The sequence below is a fragment of the Neovison vison genome, chromosome 4 (genome assembly GCF_020171115.1).
Source record: "Neovison vison isolate M4711 chromosome 4, ASM_NN_V1, whole genome shotgun sequence".
NCBI classification, from domain to species: Eukaryota; Metazoa; Chordata; class Mammalia; order Carnivora; family Mustelidae; genus Neogale; species Neogale vison.
Window position 1 is genome coordinate 179,582,622 of NC_058094.1, and position 13,353 is coordinate 179,595,974.

The 13,353-nt window shown below is 37.5% G+C and overlaps 1 pseudogene; it reads left to right on the plus strand.

The window, feature by feature from the left end:
* Nucleotides 1-4,331: 4,331 nt before the first annotated feature.
* On the plus strand, nucleotides 4,332-5,792 carry LOC122905423 (annotated as a pseudogene).
* The last annotated feature ends 7,561 nt before the right edge of the window (nucleotides 5,793-13,353 follow it).

A 13,353-nucleotide genomic window follows, 5' to 3' on the forward strand; every position in this document is an offset into this window, starting at 1 on the left:
TCTGCAGCAAGGTTGAAATATGTCCAGCGTCTAGATTTTACCATTTTTTGTTAAATTTTACCACATTCATCTATGAATCCATGTTGTTTATGCTTTTTGAAACAAATTACAGTTATTGGCACACTTCTCCGAGGTACTTTAGCATGCGTATCATTAGCTACAGTTCAGTATTTAAGGTTTTTCATTGGGTGCAACATTTATATATAATACAATGCACAGATGTTAAGAGTACCTTAGCTGAGTTTCAACAAATGCATTAATCTGCTACCCAAACTCCCATTTTTTTTTTTAAGATTTTATTTATTTATTTAAGAGAGAGAGAGAGGGAGAGCAAGATCTGGGTTGGGGGGGAGGAGCAGCAGGAGAGAGAGAAGCAGGCTCCCTGCTGAGCAGGGAGCCCAACCTGGGGCTCATTCCCAGAACTCTGAGATCATGACCTGAGCTGAAGGCCAATGCTTAACTGACTGAGCCACCCAGGCACTCCCACACACACTCGTATTATATAGAAAATTACCATCACACCAAAGACCCCTCACACCTTTCCTTGTCAAATCTTCCCCCTTCCATCCGCCCCCAAGGCAAGGTTTTCCACTATAGATTAATTTCAGCTGTTTGAGAATTTCATGTAAGTGGAATCATGCAGTGTGTACTCTTGTGTCTATCTTTTGATTTTCATTTATGCTGTTGCAGGTGTCAGTAATTTGTTTACTGTTGAGTAATATTTCATTATATGAATGTAACACAGTTTGTATATTCTTTCTCCTATTAACGAACATTGGGCTGTTTCTAGCTATTATAAATAAAGCTGCTACGAATGTTTTTTTTGGAAATTTCTTAATAGAAGTCTTTTGTGAACATCAGTTTTCATTTCTAGGAGTGAAATTACTGGGTCATATGGTAAGTATATTAAGATACACATTTTTTTTTCCCTAAAGTAGTTGTGCCATTTTACATTCTCACTAGTGATCCAGAATTTTACATTCTCACTGGTGATCCAGAATTTTGACTGGATGTCTCCAACATTGCCTCATGATCAGGGTAGGTAATAGCTAATAGAAGGTTCCTTGACAGTATTCTAAACCAAGTTGCTAACTGGTTCCCTGGGAATAATTGTGTATTTTTTTGCTTGTATTATAGATTTATTATACAACTCTGAGGTACCTGATTAGAATTAGCTTTTAATTTCTGTTTCATATTCCTGCCAGTTTGTATGATTTTCCTTTTATTCTGTTAACGTAATGAATTACGCTGACTGATTTTCAAATATTAACCAATTTTCTTTCAAAGTTGTAACGTATTGTTCTTTTTATGTGTTGTTAGATTCAATTTGCTACCATTTTGATTTAGGGATTTTTAAACAATAGATTTATAAGATTTATGAGAAAAATCGGTCTGTAGTTTTCTGTCCTTATAAATCCTCCTTTAATTTTGGTGTTGAGTTTATCTGGTGTCATAAAACAAATTGAGAAGTATTCTTTATGAGAGTATGTTATTTCTTTGTTAATTTAGAAGTTGCTAGTGAAGGGGGTGGGCTTGAGATTTCTTTTGGGGAGGGTCTTTATATATGGGTTCATTTTTTTTAACAGGTGTAGAGCTATTTATATTTTATTTACTTATTTTTTTAATTACTTATTTTTTATTTTTTTTAAAGATTTTATTTATTTATTTGACAGAGAGAGATTACAAGTAGGCAGAGAGGCAGGCAGAGAGAGAGAGGAGGAAGCAGGCTCCGTGCTGAACAGAGAGCCCAATGCGGGACTCGATCCCAGGACCCTGAGATCATGACCTGAGCCGAAGGCAGCGGCGTAACCCACTGAGCCACCCAGGCGCCCTAATTACTTATTTTTTAAAAGATTTTATTTTTGAGAATCTCTATGCCCAGTGTGGGGCTTGAATTTAGAACCTACATGTTCTACCAACTGAGCCAACCAGGTGTCCCTATTTAGATTTTATTTTTGTGTACGTTTTGGTAATTGGTCTTTCCCTTAATTTTTCTTGTTCATTTAAGTTTTCAAGTTTATTGGCATTCAAGTTTATTGGCATTAATATCTTACTGTTTTTTAATATCTACAGTATGAATTGCAATGATGTTGCCTTTTATTTTTATTTGTTTTTGCTTTGCTCTTTTTTATGCTTTTTTCTTTGATTATTTCTTAGTTAAAAGGTAGGATTCTATACACATTGTGACATGATTTATGCATTTTAACAATATATTCTGGAGATGATTTTATAGCAGTATTCTAGAGATTTTCCTTTTTTTTTTTTTTTTTTTTTACTGCTGCATAGGACTTCATAGTATGGCTGTTCACGCAACTAGTCCCCTATAGATAGACATTTGGTTCGTTTCCAGTCTTTTTGCTGTAAAAATAGTGCTGAAGGGAATAACTTTGTACATATGTATTAAAAATTTGTTGTCGTTCATTATGATCTCATTCCCGTGTGTAATTTAAAAAGCAAAACAAACAAACAATTCACAAAACCAAGCTCATAAATATAGAGAACAGACTAGTACTTATAAGAGGCAGGGTTTAGGGGGTGGGAGAAATGGATAAAGGAAATAAAAAAGTACAAATTTACAGGAATAAGATAAATACGTCATGGCAATGTAATTTGCCGCATGGTGACTATAGTTAATAATACTATTTTGCACATATGAAAGTTGCTAAGAGACTAAATCACATCACAAGAAAAAAATTCTGGATCTATGAATGGTGATGGTTGTTAACTAAATATTGTGGTGATCATTTCACAATACATACTAATATGGAATCATTATGTTGTATACCTGAAACTAGTATAATGTTGTATGTCAATTATACCAATAAAAAAATAAATAAAAAAATTTTACTGGTGTTATCTTTGGGGTAGATTCTTAGAAATGGGATTTCCTAAAAATGGAGGAGAGGTAATAGCTATAGATCAAAAGAAATTTAAGAGATGGGGGTGCCTGGGTGGCTCAGTGGGTTAAAGCCTCTTCCTTTGGCTCAAGTCATGATCCCACAGTCCTGGGATCAAGCCCCACATCAGGCTTTTTGCTCAGCAAGGAGCCTGTTTCTCTCTCTCTCTCTCTCTGCCTGCCTCTCTCCCTACCTGTGATCTCTGTCTGTCAAATAAATAAATAAAATCTTTAAAAAATAAAAAAAAATAAAATAAATTTAAGAGATATAACAGATACTATAGATGATTTTGATTGAATCCTGCTATGAAAAAATGAGCTATTTATAACATTTTGAGAACATGGGTAAATTTAAATATAGAATGGGTATAAGATAAAATTAGGGAATTATTTTTGTGTTGTTGTGATAATACCATTGTGTCTAGATAGGAGAATGCCATTTTTTTTTAGACGTGTAAAGTATTTTGGCATAACATGTCATTGTGTGTGACACTTACTTTGAAACAGCTCAATCATCATAATAAAAAATATAGATAGCTAAAGCAATAAAGTTAATATGACAAAATGTAAATATTAACAGTGGTTGACTCAAAGGAGTTCATTGTACCATTTTTTCCTACCTTTTATATGTTTGACAATTTCTTGATAAAAAGTTAAAAATTAGAAAAATCATAGGGGCACCTGGGTGACCCAGCTGGTTGAGCATCTGACTCTTGATTTTGGCTCAGGTCAGGGTCTCATGGGTCATGAGATCAAGCCCTGCATCTGGCTCTGCACTTGGCAGGGAGTCTGCTTAAAGATTCTCTCCCTCTATCTCTCCCCCCAAATCACGCATGTGCACACATTTCTCAAATAAAATAAATCTTTAAAGAATATATATAGGGGTTCCTGGGTGGCTCAGTGGGTTAAAGCCTCTGCCTTCTGCTCAGGTCATGATGCCAGGGTCCTGGGATCGAGTCCCGCATCGGGCTCTCTGCTTCATGGGGAGCCTGCTTCCTCCTCTCTCTCTGCCTGACTCTCTGACTACTTGTGATCTCTGTCAAATAAATAAATAAAATATTTAAAAAAAAGAATATATATAAAATTGTTTTGTCTTTCGAATGAATTATTGTTTTTATTCTTATGTTGTGACTTTCCTTATCCATAATAAGAATTTTTTCTCAAAACTGTATTTTGTCTAATACTAATATAATTATCTCATTATACTAGTATACTATCTCAGAATACTAGTGTAATTTCTTTAGGTTAATATTTGTTTGGGAGTTGGTTCAGAGGCTGCATCTAGAAAGGAACGACCTGGGGAGAGCTCTAAAGATGCTATCTGGGGATGCCTGGCTGACTCAGTAGGAAGAACATGACTCTTAATCTTGGGGTCATGAGTTTGAGCCCCACTAGAAAAAAGCCAAATTAGCTTTAAGAAAAAAAAATGTTGTCTATGCATTGGGCTGTGGCTTTCATCTTCTCTCAGAAGGCTGGTGTGGTCTCCAGAAATGCTTGGCAGTCATCCTTAATTGTCACAAGGAACCTCCCTGTCTCTAGCATCTGTCCTCAGAAGACTGGTACCACTGGGGTATCCTCTGTTTTTGAAGAGTGTATTCTTGGAGCTAATACCTCTAGTGACCTTGAAGAGACTGACTGTCTCTTAAGTATTGGTGATGGTATTGTTCAAATACATGGGCTGAGAAATGTCCAAGCAGAAGAAAGGGTAGAGTTTTCTTCCAAGTTTGAAGTGTATGTGTCTGAACTTGGAACTTGATAATGGTGATGGTGGTGTGTTTGGAAATGAAAACTAATTAAGGAAGGAGATACTCTGAAGAGGACAGGAGCCACTGTGGATGTTTGCGTTGGTGAGAAGCTGTTGGCTCATGTAGAAGGTGCCATTGGTAATTGGTTCCAAGAACCATAGGCAAGTTGGCCTAAAAGCACCTGGGATTATTCCTCCAATCTGCAGGAACCAGTTCAGACTGGCATTAAGGCTGTGGATAGCTTGGAGCCAATTGATCCTGGTCAACCTGAGCTGTTTAATGTTGGCCAATGGACTTGCAAAACATCAAAGATTGACATAATCATTAACCAGAAATGTTTCATGATGGATCTGATGAAAAGAAGAAGCTGTACTGTATCTACATTGCTATTGGTCCAAAGAGATCCACTGTTCCACTGTTGGTAAAGAGACTTACAGATACTATGAAGGGCACCATTGTGGTTTCAGCTGCTGCTACCGATTCTGCCCCACATCAGTACCTGACTCCTTATTCTGGCTCTTTAGGAAAATATTTTAAGGATAATGGCAAACATGATTCACTCACCTATGATGAGTTATCCAAACAGTCTGTTGCTTATTGTCACATCTCTGCTGCCCATGAAGACTATTCTGGTGATGTGTTCTACCTACACACCCATCTGTTGGAGAGAGCAGCCCAAATGACCGATTCTTTTGGTAGCGGCTCCTTGACTGCTTTACCACTCATGGAAACACAGCTGGTGGTGTGTCTGCTTATGAGCCAGTGAATGTCATTTCCATCCCTGATGGACAGATCGTCTTGGAAACAAATGTTATACAAAATTATCCGCCTTACCATCAATATTGGTTTGTCTGTGTCTTTTGTCAGATCTGCTGCCCAAACCAGGGCCATGAAGTAGGTGTCAGGTACCATGAAGCTGGAATTGGCTCTTAATTGTGAAGTCGCTGCCTTTGCCTGATTCAGTTCTGACCTCCACAATTCTTGAGTCATGACATCCATCCGAATGTCTGAAGCAAGGAAAGTATACTGCTGTGGCTACTGAGGAACAGGGGGCTCTTATCTTTCCTGGTGTAAGGGATAGCTTGATAAACTGGAGCTGTTTCTATTTAATTAATTATTTCTTGGCTGGAGTATTTAAAACCAAATTTTAGAAGGCATGATACTTTATCCTGATTACTTCATGATGCTTTAAAAGACAAAAAAAAAAAAAGTTTTAAAGTGTAACCACAAAGCCATTTTTATATCTATCAAAATGAAGTATGCATTTCTTTTCTTTTTTTTTAAAATATTTTAATTATTTGACAGACAAAGATCACAAGTAGGCAGAGAGTCGGGCAGAGAGAGAGAGGAAGGGAAACAGGCTATTTGCTGAGCAGAGTATCATGTGGGCCTAGATCCCAGAAGCCTGAGATCATGACCTGAGCCGAAGGAAGAGGCTATAACCCACTGAGCCATCCAGGTGCCCCAAAGTATGCATTTCTTAAGTTATAGTAAAAACAACTCAAATTTCCCTATCATCTCAAGAAATGTCTTTTTACAATTATTATTTTTTCAAGCCAGAATCCACACAAGGTCCACATTTGGTTCTTATAGTTTCGTTTGCAGAAGTGCTCCATTTCCCTCTCCCTAATTTGATTTACTTCTTGAAGAAACTGGGTCAACAGTCTTGTAGAATGTTTCAATTGTATCCTTACGGTGTTTAATTTGACTTTTCATCCTCTATTTTCTGCAGTCTAGAAGTTAGATCTAAAAACTTGATTAAATTGTATTCTAGATTCTTGACAAGGACACGCTATAGGTGATGTTACAGACTCTATATTATTTCATCACCTCAAGAGCCACATAGGGTCAGATGGCTTCACTTCTAGGAATGCTTAAGTTGTTTATGTGATGACAGCTTCATTCCTTCACTGTAAAGTTTTCCAACAATCTTTCACTTAACGATTTTGGTATCTATTGATGAACATTGCTGATTCATTTGAAAATAAATAGGGGTTGCAAGATGGTGATTTTCTAATGCAGTCAGTCATTCCTCCTTCATTTATTAGCTAGAATTCTGTATAGAAGAACTTTTTACATCCACGAGGGTTATTTGCTTATCCTGAAATACTGTTCATACCAGAAAGGCAGGCTATGTATGTATGTATGTATGTATGGATGGATGGATGGATGAGGTGCCTGAGTGGCTCAGTGGGTTAAGCTTCTGCCTTTGGCTCAGGTCATGATCCCAGGGTCCTGGGATCGAGCCCCACATTGGGCTCTCTGCTCAGTGGGGAGCCTGCTTCTCCCTCTTTATCTGCCTGCTTCTCTGCCTACTTCTGTCTACTTGTGATTTCTCTCTCTGTCAAATAAATAAAAAATAAAATAAATATATATGTATATTTTAGGTTTTATTTATTTATTTGACAGGGAGAAGATCACAAGTAGGCAGAGAGGCAGGCAGAGAGGCAGACAGAGAGAAAGGGGGAAGCAGGCTCCTCGCGGAGGAGAGAGCCGGAAGCGGGGCTGGATCCTAGGACCCTGACATCATGACCCGAGTTGAAGGCAGAAGCTTAACCCACTGAGCCACCCAGGTGTCCCAAGATCTTTAATTATTTCCTTTTAATTATCCAATTTTACAGTAATGTATTGGTTACTTAGCAACTTCCCTGATGTCCATAGAATCTTTCTCTTTTTCCTTTTTTGAATAGTAGTCTGAACCCATTCAATGTGTTTCTGTCAGTTGCATTTGTTGACACTCAAATGGTTCTATTTTGGGTACAAGTGGGAAACTTTTGAGTCTTCTGTATTTGTTTGATATGAAAATATTAGCTTTTGGTAGACTTTGTTTTCTGGTACAATAAGACATCCCAAGCTCAGCTGGTATATTTCTTGGAATTGACTGGAAAATCCCGAGACCTTTTAGTGTGAAATGGTGTTTTGAGATCACAATATGGGATTCTTGTTGCTACTGAGTTATTGTTGCTTCTTGGCCTTTTCAGTAGACAGACCTAGAAAACAAGTAACTATAAAAAATTTTTAAAGTATGAGTTTATACTGATATTTATAAGTAATTTAAAATTATAAAAATTTTAAAAAAGATTTTATTTATTTATGGAGAGTGAGCATGAGGGAGAGGGAGAGAGAATTTGAGGCAGACTCTGCACTGAGCGCAGAGCCCAATGTGGGACCAAAACCAAGAGCTGGGTGTTTAATCAACTGAGCCACACAGGCTCCCCATTTTTTTTTAAGGTTTATTTGTTTATTTGAGATAGAGAGAGAGCATGCAGGGAGGAGGGGCAGAGGAAGAGGGAGAGAATCTCAAGCAGACTCCCAGCTGAGCAGGGAGCCCGAGGTGAGGCTTGATCCTAGGATCCTGAGATCATGACTTGAGCCAAAATCAAGAGCTGGGCTCTCAACTTACTGCACAAACCAGGTGCCCCCCACAGTTTTTTGTTTGTTTGTTTAAACCTTTCTTTTTATTTTTCTTTTTAAAGATTTTATTTATTTATTTGACAGAGAGAGAGGAAGAAGCAGGCTCCCCACCGAGGAGAGAGCCCGACGTGGGGCCCGATCCCAGGACCCTAAGATCATGACCTGAGCTGAAGGCACAAGCTCAACCCACTGAGCCACCCAGGCACCCTTTTTTAAACCTTTCAATGCTGAATAGCTTTAACATAAGTTTTTTAGTAGTAGTATATTAAAAAACATGTATATGTTGGTTTCCAAATAATACAATTGTTGCTATTAACAATAAAACTACTAAATGAAACTGGATAATTTAAGGTTGTTTGCCTTTCTAATTTTTTTTCCCCCTAAGATTATATCCCACTCAGAACTGTATAGTCAAAATGTTTTGTTCAAAGGTCAGTTGGTGGGATGACTGGGTGGCTTAGTTGGTTGAGCCACTGCCTCCAACTTGGGGCATGATCCCAGAGTCCTGGGATCGAGTCCTGCATGGAGCTCCTTGCTCTGCGGAAAGCCTGCTCTCTCTCTCTCTCTCTCTGACAACTAAATAAATAAAATCTTTAAAAACAAACAAACCAAAAAAAACAAAGTTCAGCTGGAATAATTCTTGGTGTGATTTTTGTCACCAAACCATTCACTAGTAGGTTCATTTTCTTTAGTGTGTTTTCAAATTGTCTGTATTGGTTTTTATTTCCTTTTTCAGTTTAGTTTGGGTCTTGCTTCCTACCTACTCCTTGAAATACTTCTTTTACTTGTCTTCTGGGACAATACTTTTTCTTGGGTTTTATTTATTTATTTTTCTGGCTCGTTTGGAGCTTCTATTCAGTTTCCTCTCCTGCTTCCTCCTCTTCCCACTTTTTTAAATTCTGGCATGCACTAGGACATCTCTGCTACGTGTATTCACTTCCTGCTGAACACATCTTGTCCCATAGTTTTTAACTTCATTTGTTTTCTGATCACTCTCAAATTTATATCTCCTGCCTGGACTTCTCTGAATTGCAGATCTAGATCTCCAACTTTTCATTAACCTTCTGTACTTGGATGTCTAATAGGTAGTTTAAATGTCACATGTCCAAAAATGAACTCTTGATCTCCATCCAGCTGTTCCTCTGGGGCAGCCTCCTGTATCTCAGTAAATGACAGCTCTATTATGTTGCTGAGGCCAAATACCTACCTAGAGTCATCCTGACTCTTCTCTCTTATATTCCATAACTGTTGAATCAGTATATCCTATCAGCCTCTTTCTTGAAATACAGTAAGGATCAAATCGATCCTCCATTCCTCACCATCTCCCCTGCCACCACCACCCCTGACTAAGGTGCTATAAATCCAGTATTCTGATAATGCTCTCCTAACAAGTCTTCCCATTTCCACCCATACTTCTCCTTCACAAACTATTCTCAACTTGGCAGAGTGAGCTGTTTAAAGTCATTCCTGTGTTCAAAACTCTCTAATATGTTCCTTCAAAAATATCTGGATTTGAGTACCAAAATAAACATTCCTTCAAATAAAGTAATTTGGTACTCCCCCTCCCCCCCCCGCCCCAGTTTAGGGGTTTGGGAATATCGAATGGATGTAAGTGAAACAAGGCTGTCTGTGTATTGCTAATTATTGAAAGTAGGTGATAACATTAAATTCATTGTACTCTTCTCTTTATTTCTGCATATATTTGATAAATAAAATATGGTGGCTGCTAGTCCCGCGTGGCTATTGAGCACTTGAAATGTGCGAGTCTGAATTTAGATATGCTGTGAGTACACTGGCTTTTAATACACACCGGATTTTAAAGACTTAGCAAGAAAGAAGAAAAAGTAAAATAACTCATGAGTATTTTCTTATATTAAATACATGTTAAGATGATAATATTTTGGGGCACCTAGGTGGCTCAGTGGATTGAGCCTCTAACTTCGGCTCAGGTCATGATCTCAGGGTCCTGGGATCCAGCCCCACATCGGGCTCTCTACTCAGCAGGGAGACTGCTTCCCCCTCTCTGCCTGCCTGTCTGCCTACTTGTGATCTCTCTCTTTCTGTCAAATAAATAAAAAAATAAAAATCTTTAAAAAAATAAAACAAAAATTTAAAAAAGATGATAATATTTTGGATATATTGAGTCAAATAAAATATATTTCTAAAATTAATTTTACTTGTTTCTTTTACCTCTTAAAATATGGCCACCAGAAAATTTGAAATTACATTTGTGGCTCATATCTTTTCAGTGGATCCACAAAGCCCTCTATGATCTGGGTCCTGTTTTCTCTCTGATCTCATCTCCTGCTTTTTTTCCCTCTTTCTTGCTTGTACCACTCAACCCACACTGATCTCTTTGCTAGGAACAAGCAAAATACATTCCCCCTGAGGATCTTTGCCCTTGCTAGTCTGTCTGCCTGGAGCACTCTTGCCCAGTGTTTCTGTGGTCATTCTCATGTTCTTTCAGGATTCTCTACTCAGGCACCTTAGTTTTCAGAGACATTTATTTGATCATATAACACCCTATCCCCTTCACTTTATTCCTCTTAGTCTGCTTTCTTTTTCTTTATAATACTTACCATTACTTACTTTTGGGTTTTGTTCATTTGTCTTCCTGTATCCTGAACATCCAGCATAATGCTTACACAGTATAGGTATTTGGTAACATTTTCTGGAAGGAATGTCTATAGATTGTGAAAATAATTATGTCAAGTTCAATACTGCTTTCTGCAATTCTAAAAAAATGAGGTTCATGTTTCCTAAATGTATGAAGAATAAAAATTATTAAAAATTAAAAAATTATTAAATTTTATTAATAAAATTATTACAATTATTAATTATTAAAGTAAACTTTAATTATCACTACAAAATATTCCCTGCATAAGAAAACATATGCTTTATAAAATGATATGATTCCTGTTTTATTCCTTTCAAAAGAATTAAGGTAAAATAAACAACCTTATATTTTTATTAATTTAAAACTTAATTTATTAAATTTTTAATTTTTATTAATTTTTATTAATATTAATTAATTTTTTAAAATGTGGACATAAAATATTATGTTAGTTTCAGGTATACAACATAGTGATCAGATAATTCTATACATTACTAAATGCTTACTACTGTAAGTGTAGTTACTCTCTGTCACCATGCAACATTATTACAGTCTTATTGACTATATTCCCTATGCTGTACTTTTCATCCCCGTGACTTTTTATTTCTTTTTTTATTTTTATTTTTAGAGAGGAGGGGAGGGTTAAAGGCAGGAAGAGAGAAGGAATTTTAAGCAGGCTCCATGCCCTGCAAGAAGCCGTACTCAGGACTCAATCTCACAACCTTGGGATCATGACCTGAGCTGAAATCAAGTCGGACACTTAACTGACTAGGCCACCCAGGTGCCCTGACTTATTTATTTTATAACTAGAAGTTTGTACCTCTTAATCCCCTTTACCTATTTTGCCCACCGACCCCTCCCCAGATCCTCCCCTCTGTCAATCACCAGTTTGTTCTCAGAGCTAATACTAATCAATTTCTCTATATTTGCGTTATTAGTAATATAGGGATTTTAGAGATACTTATGATGAATTCAATAAAGTAAATAAAATACAGACAAAATTACCAAATGTCAGAAATGGTTTTTATCCAATAGATATCCCATTTCTCAAAGGCATTTTCCAAATTCTTTTATTAGTCTGGAATTTTTACTGTTTTAATGGTAATCCAGTAAAGTAGGTTGTGCCAAGGAGCTTAGAAATTTTTTTTGGATACATTGAAATTTTGTTGTGCTAGTAATTATAATAAAACTTGATCTGTTTGTAAGATAACTTGAAGGCAGTCATTGTTCTTTATTTAAAGCTAAAACTATGTAGCAGGGAGAGGATCCAAAAAAGGAAAAATGCAAAAGGACTATTTTTAGCCTATTGTCTTTATCTTAAAATGTAAGATGACTAAGTGTAATAATGAAATAATTTAAAAGGAAGGAGACCTTTTCCTTATTTGACTACATTTCTTCTCTATTTTAATTTCAAACAGTCTTGGTCATAGCATCCTTTCAACTATAACTAAAAAAAAAATGAAATGACACCACCAATGACAATTTGGATTGTGAAATTGTCAATAGACAAAACTGGCAGATCAAGGTTAGCACTGTATTATAAAGACCTTTAACTAAGACTTTAAAAGTATATCTTTCTCGAATTTGTGGATTATTTTGTACTCGTTTAGCAAACATCTACTAAGTGTATATCATGTGTCAACACTGAACCCACCACCCCAGGTTACAAAACCTTCTTTTCTTTTCTTTCTTTCTTTTTTTAAAAGATTTTATTTATTTATTTGACAGACAGAGATCACAAGTAGGTGGAGAAGCAGGCAGAGAGAGAGGAAGCAGGCTTTCCGCTCAGCAGACAGCCCGATGCAGGCCTCTATCCTAGGACCCTGGGATCATGACCTGAGCTGAATGCAGAGGCTTTAACCCACTGAGCCACCCAGGTACCCCCCCCCCACCTTTTTAAAAGATTTTGTTTGTGTGTGTGTGAGAGAGAGGATAAGAGAGCATGAGAGGAGAGAGGTCAGCAGGAGGAGATCCCCGCTGAGCAGGGAGCCCCATGTGGGACTCGATCCTGGGACTCAATCCCGGGACTCGAAGACCATGACCCGAGCCGAAGGCAGTCGATCAACCAACTGAGCCACCCAGATGCCCCAAAACTATATTTTCATAGCGGCTATCATCCACTGAAAACCGAATGTCAAGTAAGTGCTTTCCAGAGATTTTAGTTAATTCTCATGGAGGGGGTGGTGGTGAATTTCATTACTCTCAATATGCAAGCAGGGAAACGGAGGCTTTCCACAGAGTTCTGCTTTCAAAGAGTTCACTGTCTAGAGAGGTGAGAATAAGAGTATCTATATTATGAAGTGCTGGCTGCTGCCTTAGACAGTGCAGGGGGACTGCCCTTGGGGGTGGCAGTGAGGAAGGCTTTCCAGCTTGTTCTGAATTTGAGAAGCAGACAGGAGCCTGCATGGGGAAGAAGAGTGGAAAGGATTGCTAGCATACTGAAAGACACTGAGACTGGAAATGATCTGAACATGAGCGAAAACTTTTCTAATAAGCCTCTCATTTACTCATCATGTACCACACTTCCTGTATTTCCTTATTTAAACAAAGATCTGGCTTGGGCAATGAGAGATCATCTCAGTTGTTACAAAGGTCTGGGAGGGTTGGCAGGGTTTGTTAGGATCAGCAGACTGCTGAGAGCTCCACGTCCTAGGCTCAGGCTTTTCCTCTGCAGATTTCTCAGG